At 39.7% G+C, this 9819-nt stretch overlaps 1 pseudogene; it reads right to left on the reverse strand.

Annotated features, from left to right (window-relative positions):
* Positions 1–6026: 6026 nt before the first annotated feature.
* LOC119544262 lies at positions 6027–8277 on the reverse strand (annotated as a pseudogene).
* Between the last annotated feature and the right edge of the window lie 1542 nt (positions 8278–9819).

The following is a 9819-nucleotide window of genomic DNA, read 5'->3' on the forward strand; positions in this document are numbered from 1 at the left end:
CTGCTGTTGCTAGGGCAGATGGCAGATGTAAGGCTAGCACAGGATTGGTGGCTACTGTTGCCGGGATAGAAGGCAGGTAGTAAAGCTAGCACTCTAGGTGCGAATCTTAGGTGCGAACGGCTATCACTTCCTTAGAAGGCTGAGGGCAACTTAAGCCGCTATTGCATCAGCCCTAGCGGTCATGTTGCATATCTCCGGCATCGCTGAAGGTGGATTTTATACATGCTACCTTAATCGTCCCCAACACTCATCTGGGAAAACCTGATTGGGGTGGCCTAGGAGGTCAGATGCCTAGACAACAGAAAACTACAATCTACACTAAGAAAAACGAATTTATGGCCCAGTCAAAGGAACAAAAGTACACTTCAACTGAGATACAGGAATTTAAACAACTAATGCTAAATCAATTCAAAAAGTTTAGAGAAGATTTTGCAAAAGAGATAGAGGCTGTAAAGAAAACACTGGGCATACATAAGGCAGAAATTGAAAGTTCAAAAAAACAACTAGTAGAATCTATGGAAATGAAAGGCACAACACAAGAGATGAAAGACACAATGGAAATACACAACAGCAGATCTCAAGAGGCAGAAGAAAACACTCAAGAACTGGAGAACAAAACACCTGAAAGCCTACATGCAAAGGAGCAGATGGAGAAAAGAATGAAAAAATATGAGCGACGTCTTTGGGAACTTAAGGATGAAACAAAGTACAAGAATGTACACATCACTGGTGTCCCAGAAGGAGAAGAGAAGGGAAAAGGGGCAGAGACAATAATAGAGGAAATAATGAAAATTTCCCATCTCTTATGAAAGACATAAAATTACAGATCCAAGAAGCACAGCATACAGAATAGATCTGAATAGGCCTACGCCAAGACACTTAATAATCAGATTATCAAATGTCAAAGACAAAGAGAGAATCCTGAAAGCAGCAAGAGAAAAGCAATCCATTACATACAAAGGAAGCTTAATAAGACTATGTGCAGATCTCTCAGCAGAAACCATGGAGGCAAGAAGGAAGTGGTGTGACGTATTTAAGATACTGAAAGAGAAAAACCGCCAACCAAGAATCCTATATCCAGCAAAGCTGTCCTTCAAATATGAGGGAGAGCTCAAAATATTTCCAACAAACAGACAATGAGAGACTTTGTGAACAAGACATCCGCCCTATAGGAAATACTAAAGGGAGTACTACAGCGTGATAGAAGAAGACAGGAGTGCATGGTTTGGAACACAATTTTGGGAGATGGTAGCACAGCAGTGTAAGTACACTGAACAAAGATAACTATGAATACAGTTGGGAGAGCAAGGTTGGGAGCATGTGAGACACCAGAAGAAAGGAGGAAAGATAAAGACTGGGACTGTGTAACTTGGTGAAATCCAGAGTGTTCAACAATTGTGATAAAATATACAAATATGTTCTTTTACGAGGGGGAACAAGCAAACGTCAACCTTGCAAGGTGTTAAAAATAGTGAGGCATTGGGGGAGGGATGCAATCAATGTAAACTAGAGACTGTAACTAACAGAATCATTGTATTATGCTTCCTTTAATGTAACAAAGGCAATATACCAAGGTAACAGGGGGGACAGGGGAGGCATGTTAGACACTTGACATTGGTGGTGCTGTCTGACTCTTTACTCTACTTTGATTTAAGATTATTTTTCCTTTTGCTACTTCCTAGCTGTCATTTTTTTTCCTCTTTCTTTTGCCTCTCTACCTTCGACTCTCCCTCCTGCCTTGTGGAAGAAATGTAGATGGCCTTATATAGATAGTGGTGAAGGTGGTGACACATAAATATGTAACCATACAGAGAACCATCGATTGTTTACTTAGGATGGAATGTATGGTGTGTGAACAAAACTGTCTTAAAAGAAAGAGGTTGATGAAGAAACCTTGAGGGCACTATATCGAGTGAAATAAGACAGACACGTAAAGGCAAATATTGCAGGATCTCACTGATATGAACTAATTATAATATGTAAACTCATAGACATGAAATATAAGGTACCAAGATATAGGACGAGGCTTAAGAATGAGGAGCGGTTGCTTAGTATGAGCAGAATGTTCAACTAGGATGAACTTAAATGTTTGGAAATGAACAGAGGCGTCGGTAGCAAGATGTGAGAATAACTAACAGTGCCGAATGGTGCATGAATGAGGTGGAAAGGGGAAGCTCAGAGTCATATATGTCACCAGAAGGAAAGTTGGAGGTCAAAAGATGGGAATGTATAAAACTGAATCCTATGGTGGGCAATGTCCATGATTAACTGTACAAATGTTAGAAATCTCTTCCATGAACCAGAACAAATGTATGACAATACAACTAGAAGTTAATAATAGAGGGGCATATAGGGAAGAAATATATACCTATTGCAAACTACATACTACATTTAGTAGTATCTCAACATTCTTTCTTATGAAAGTAACAAATGTACGATACCAACACTATGAGTCAAAAATTGAAGGGGGTTCATTAGGGATATGGGAAGATTCGAGTTTCCTTTTTTTTTCTTTTTTCTTTTTTCATCTTTCACTTTATTTCTTGTCTGGAGTAATGAAAAGGTTCTAAAAATTGAACAAAAATTAAGTGCGGTGATGGATGCACAGCTATATGAGGGTACCAGGGGCAAATGATTGTACACTTTGGATCTTTGGAAAATTGTATGGTATCTGAACAATTCCAATAAAAATTAAAAAGGAAAAAAAAGAAACAATAACAACAAAAACAATTGCCCATATTTGTTTGGATCAATTTTTGGGTTCTATTCTGATCCATTAATCTATGTGACTATCCCTTCTCCAATACTACACTGTATTACTGTAGCTTTATACTAAGTCTCAAAATTGGTTAGTGTGAGTCCCCCAATTTTATTCATTTTCAAAATAGTCTTGGTTATTTGAGTTCCTTTGTCTTTCCATATAAATTTTAGAGTTAGCTTATCTTCATCTATTATAAATTCCTGATTGGAATTGCATTATATCTTTGGATCAATCAGGGAAGACTTAATATTGAAACTATATTGCATCTTCCAATCCATGAATACATTATGTCTCTCCATTTATTTAGGTCTTCTTTGATTTCTTTCATCAGTGTTTTGTAATTTCAGCTGCAAAATATATGTCCTTGTTTCGGTTTGCTAAAGCTGCCAGAATGAATATATCAGAAATGCCTTGGCTCTTACAATGGGGATTTATTAGCCATGAAAATGTCCAAATTAAGGCATCAACAGGACAATATGTTCTCTGAAGAAAGGTCATCAGCATCTGGGACACCTCTGTCACATGGGAAGGGACACAGCCAGTGTCTGCTGGTCCTTCTCTCTGGGTTCCATTGCTTTTAGCTTCTGGCTTCAATGGCTTCTTCTGTGAGTCCTCTCTTAGCTTCTTCAGGGCTTTTCTCTATGCTTCCTAGGATTTTCCTGTCTTTTTTCCCTCTCTCAAAGGATTTCAGTAAAAGAATCAGGTCCCACCTTGAATGGGGTGAGTCACATCTCAATTGGAATAATGCAACCATAAGGTCCCACTTACAATAGGTCTGCATCCATGGGAACAGATTAAAAGAACATGACCTTTTCTGGGGTACACAGCAGCTCCAAACTACCACAGTTCTCCACATGCTTTGTTACATTTATACCTAAGTATTTCATTTGGTGGGGATTGGGGTATATATTGTAAATATTGTTTTCTAATTTGTTTTCAATTGCTCATTGCTAGTATTTAGAAATAAAATTGATTCATATGTCAAAAAAAAAAAAAAAAAGAAACTGCCTGTGATGGTTAATTTTATGTGTCAACTTGGCTAGGATATGGTGTCCACTTGTTTGGTCAAATGTTAAGTCTAGATGTTGCTGTGAAGTTATCTTTGTAGACGTGATTAGTATCTAGAATGAATTTGCCTTAAATAAAGATTACCTCTGATAACGCGGGTGGGCATGATCCAATCAGTTGAAGGCTCTAAGAGCAAAAAACTGAGGTTTCCCAAAGAAGAAATTCTGCCTCAAGACTATATCAACTCTCAGCTAAATTTCTAGCCTGCTGGTCTGCCCTCCCAATTTCTGGTTGCCAGCTCCCACAATCCTTAAAATAAATCTTTTTTTGTACACACACACACACACACATACTCACAAACATGTAGCCTATTGGTATTGATTCTGTTTCTCAGGAGAACCCTGACTGATAAAATGCCAAACCATCTTCAAGTGATTGCACCATTTTACTTTCCCACCAGCAGTTTATAAGAGTTTCTTCCATATCCTTGCCAATACTTGGTACGGTTAGTCTTTTTTATTATAGCCATTCTAATAGTGCATGGTATTATCTCGTGTTTTAATTTGCATTTCTGTAATGACTAATGATACTGAGCATCTTTTCATGTGCTCATTTGTCATTTGCATGTCTTTGTGGTGAAGGGGCTCTTCAAATCTTTTGCCCATTTTATACTGAGTGTTTTCTTATTATTGAGTTTTGAGAGTTATTTATATATTCTAGATACAAGTTCCTTATCAGATATGTGTTTTCCAAATATTATCTCCCAGTATATGGTGTTTTCTTTCATTTTCCTAATACTATCTTTTGAAGAGCAGAAGTGTTTTACGTTTGATAAAGCCCAATTTATCAATTTTTTTCCATTTATCATTCATGCTTTGGTGTTATAAAGAGCAAATCTTTTTCCTAATCCAAGACTACAGAGATTTTCTCCTAGAAGTTTTATATTTTTAGATTTTACTGTTAGGAGTATGGTCCATTTTCGAGTTAATTTTTGCATATAGTTGGTAGTATGGATTGAAGTTCATTTTTGCATATGGATATCCAATTGTTCCAGTGCCATTTGTTGAAAAGACTTCTCTACTGACTCATATATAGCTTTGTTGAAAATCAGTTGACCATATATGTGTGGGTCTATTTCTGAACTCTATATTCCATTCATCAATTTTCTATCTTTTTGTCACTGTCTTCATAACTGTAGTTTGATAATTAGTCTTAAAATCAGGTAGTGTTAATCTTCCAACTTATTCTTTTTCAAAGGTGTTTTGGCAATTCTAGCTCCTTTGCATTTCCTTTTGAATTTTAAAGAATCAGTTAATCAATTTTGACCAAAAAAATCCCTCTTGATTTTAAATGAAATTGTGTTGAATCTACAGCTCAAATGAAGAGAACCAACACCTTAATAGTGAGTCTTCTCAATTTGCTTAGGTCTTCTTTTAATATCTCTTAGCAATGTTTTGTAGTTTTCAACTACTAGGTTTGCTATCTTTTGTCAGAATGATTTCTACTTCCTATTTTTGATGCTATTCTAAATAGCATTGATTTTTTTTTCCACGTGAATAGTCAAGGAACTTTCACCTATTTTATTTAGATTTTCCTGTTTTCAAATTCCAACCAGAAGCTAAATACAATTGGAAACTGGTAATCACTAGTTTAACTCAAAAGGAATAGGATCTTTCAGATGTACTCCAATAAAAGTATGCAACCCTTAAGCAAAGCTTTCTTCATTTAAAAGGAAAAACAAAACTATATAGTAGTCTTTATGTTTAATATACAAAATGAGCTCTGCTTTTAGACCTTTGACACTCAATTATTTTTTTTTTAACAATTTAAAATCCCAGCTTTTATAACTTTTTTCTACTTCAAAACACCCTCATAAGTTTTTCTTTAGGATGGTGTAGAAACCAGTACTTCTGCACAATTCATGGAATTTTTGCTTTGTAATAAAATTTCTTTAAAATCAAAAACAAAACACCAAAAAGAAAAACCCTCTACCTATCATGTTTTCTGCAGCTATGAATGTATTTCTCAGTTTTATAGTTGCTTTAGCTACTTCAGACTCCAGATCTGCTTTAAATGTGTGTAACTATATCCACACTTTGCAGAATACTCTTATAAACAGCAACTGGGTAAAGAGATCTGGAAAAAAAAACATGTATTTATGAGTATCAGGAAACAAACATGGCACAGTAAAATATGAGGCAAGAATGCCAACAACGAGATGCTTTTTTTCATTTAAGATTTCTTTCCTGTCATTGTCTTTTTTTTTTTTTTTTTTTTAAACAACTCTGGTCATTAGAATGAATCTGATAGTACTCTGGAACATGAGTGATTATAGCAAAGCTATTAAGTTTTTAAAAATGTATTTATACCTGTTACATTCACTTCTCGCCCTCTAAAGACTGATGACAAATGTCAAAGAGATAAAAACCAACACAAATGGAAAGCCCATCAAAAATGAGTATTACCTTGTGCTTTCAGCTACATTTAAGCATTTCAATGTATAATAGTCCTTTCATTTCACATTTTTAATAAGATGCTGATGCAACGCAGCAAATATGCAAAGCACCTTCTTTCGCACAGTCCACACAGAAGACATCTAGTTTTTTTAAGTTCTGAAATACAAATGATTTTTTAAAAATCAAGGATGAACAAGTGTCAAAATGCATAGTATTCTGTGCATGAGTCTACTTTCTTTAAACTCCAAAAGAATAAAGTGGTAAGAAAACAAGAAAAAAAAAACACTGCTGCTGCATTCTCTGATGTCCTCCATTTTGCTGGTCAGTTGAGTGCTCTATTCTGGCATATAAGGACGGAGGTAATCCTCTATGGTGCCAACTGCCCAATGAGTGAGCTGTTCCTGTGGCAGGTAGAGGCAGATGCTATATAACTTGAAGATTGTAGCTTTGTTTTTTGGTGTCTGCCAGTGCTGTCTGTCAACGAAGAGAAACACCAACTGGTTAGGACTGTTGACAACTCCAGTCTTGTCCTTGCGGCTCAGTAGCTGCAGAAACTGTTTTTCATAGTCACCATGATAAACTCAACTTTGGCTTGAACAGGCCTAAAAAGTCTCATCAGATTCCTTCCACCTAGAAACAGGATACAGACAGTTTTTCAATATTATTCGGAGTTCAAAGAATGAAATTCATCTCCTGAGTACAGCCAATTACATCCCTTCTCACCGACCTACAATCGAGGAGCATGAAGCTGTACCACATCCTTCTGTAAAAGTCCTATGGAACTAATCAGGGAATAGCTGGAATCTTGCACACCTTTCAAGATATTTTCTTCATAGTGATTTGTCATGACACTTCAAAAAGTGCCACTTTTTTTCTTCTTCTCCTTGAATACAAAGGCAATATACATCTTGAAATTAAACTGGTCAGCTAGAGATTCTTTTTTCTTTCTAAGCCAAGCATGTAGTCTGTTCAGAGCTGGTTTCTTCCAGGAGTTCGGTCTGCCATTTTGAAATACAGGTGTTATGAAAGCCTTTGAAAATTATCACTAAACTATGGGTACTTTTTCTTAAGATTCAAGTCCAACAGAAACAAGTCATTTTTTCCCCTGCTAACATGATTGAATAGCTAAAATCATGACAGTAGCCCCCAAACTGCACCTTCTGGCAATATTAGCAGACTCATATTACTGAGTCAAGAAACAAAAGCTGTGATCCAGTCATGTTTGGACAATAACATTTGGGGTCAGATGGGAAAAAGGAAGCGGAGGAAGGAAAGAAAGAGGAGAAAATATTGGAACTTTTTAGAAAACACATTTGACTTAACTGCCAAAATACAGGCTTTAAGGGGGACTGAAATGCCTATTACCAGAATTGAGGTGTGCAATAAAACACAGCTGACACCAGTACAATCCTTAAAATTCATCCGAATTTTCCCCCCTTTCTAAAGGGATTATAAAAAGGAATGGAGAGGGGGAAGTGTGATCCTTGCTTTCCAAAAACAAAACAAAAACAAAACACCAAAACCAAGTAGGTGAATAAACTGATATGTCCAATTGGACTTTACCCAGCCAGATCCATGGCTGTAGAACCTAATTAATTCTTAGTTATTTCAGATTTCACTACTGCTATGTATCGTCAGTGCTTGTTATTGATAACACTCGCTGGTGAGCAAAGAGAAAAGTGCAAAATCTGTAGAGAAGGAAGGGGAGAGGTACCGGGTTTCCCTGCAATCAACGACAGTATATACCGGGGGCTGGCAGCTGTTGCCCAAAGGAGCCCTGAGAAAAAACACCGGCGACGTTACCAACTTCTCCATCACCCAAATTGTCACTCTCAGGCGGCTGCTAATGCTGCTGCCACGGAGAATCATGATGGCACAGGGAAAGGGAGTATGTAATACGATGTAGCAATTATTCCGGCTCTGTGGTTAGACCTGATTAATGCCCGGGATCCCAACACCTCCAAAGCCTGCAACGAGTCCTACATTCCCCAAGGGAGCCTTCTCTACAAATCTGCCCCCGTTCAAGATAGTGGGGAGTGTGATTTATCTTCTTGTAAGCATTGCTGAGGAAAAGGTGGTGGGTTCTTCTCCCAAATCCCAGGAAATGCCCGGGGACCACCTGCCTTCCACCCCCCAGGTCCCACCCCCACCCCTTGCCTTCAGCGGCAGCGACTCACTCGCACCACGGGAGACACAAGATCACTCAGGTTCTCACTCATTTCATCGTAGAAACAATTCCCGCCCGGGTAGAGTAGGCGGGAGAGGTAAATGGGAAGGACCGATGGGGGAAAAAAAGAACATATTTATGTTAATATTCCTTTTTAAAGTAAGCCCACCCAACAAAAAAGATTTTTTTTTTTAACTCCCGGATTCCGGATTCGCTCTCTCTCAACGGTGAACAGACCATATTTCCCGAGTTTGGATTGTTTAGGGCGTGTCATTAGTCTCCCGAGGAGGCCGGGAGTGGAATTCAGGCGGCGGGGGCGGGTTGACGGGGAAATCCCCTCTCTGTCCCCGCCGAGCCCGGGACTCAGGAACCGACTCTCGGGCGGGGCGCGGGCCCTCCAAGCGCAGCCTGCGGGCGGAGCGGCAGCAGCGGCGGAAGTGCCGCTGCTGCTTGCAGCACGGGGAGGAACCAAGTCAAGAGAAAACAAGCAGCTAACTGAGCCCTTCCATCCCCGCGGCAGTGCGCGCTGTGACCCGGAAGCCCGTTGCTGCTGCCGCTCAGCCCCCACCTGGGACCCATCGTCTGGCTCGGCGCCCCGGGTGGGCGGCGACCGTGGAAAGAGACAAAAGGAGGCGGGAAAACGAGGAGAAAGAGGGGGTGGGGTGAGGGGAGGATTGTACTGGGGGCGGAGGGGGAGGAGAAGGAGGACAGCCCTGCGCTAAAGGGTCTGTCGGCGAAGTACTTCCCGCAGCCAATAAAGTTATTTCAGTTCAAGCTGCTGCTTCCTCACCCCCCCACCCCCTCCACGGTCGGGCTCCGGCTTTCAGGAAAGAAGATCGAAGAGACCGGGAGTGGGGAAAAGCTGAGGCGGATGGTGAGAGTCTGCGGTGGCGCAGCCTAGTTCCCTCCACCGGTGGCTGCGGCAGCGGCAACGGTGGCGGCATCGCGCGCCTCCCAGGCCGGGGGCTGAGTCACGCCTGAGAAAACGCAGGAACAAACGACTTAAAATGGCGGCGACGGCCGCTAAGTCACCCGCTCCTCAGCCAGCATTGATTTTTAATTTCAGTTTTCAATTGTTCATTGCTAGTATATAGAAATACTTTGATATTTGTATGTTGATCTTGTTTCTTGCAATCTTAGTAAACTTGCTTATCAAGTGTTATAGGTTTTTTTTTGTAGTTTTCGTCGCATTTTCTACATAATCAGGTCATCTGCTAATAAAGACGATGTTATTTCTTCCTTTTCAATCTGGATGACTTATTTCTTCTTGTTACCTTATTTCGCTGGCTCGTTTCACCAGTACAATGTTAAATAGAAGTGAAAGCCAGACAAGTCCTAACATCTAGAGACAACAGCCTCTTTAAGAACATCAACCAGACTCAGCCCCCTTCCACACACTGTGGACACCCCTATTTAATATGAAGGAG

Source organism: Choloepus didactylus, chromosome 9 (assembly GCF_015220235.1).
Source record: "Choloepus didactylus isolate mChoDid1 chromosome 9, mChoDid1.pri, whole genome shotgun sequence".
In the NCBI taxonomy this organism is placed as follows: domain Eukaryota; kingdom Metazoa; phylum Chordata; class Mammalia; order Pilosa; family Megalonychidae; genus Choloepus; species Choloepus didactylus.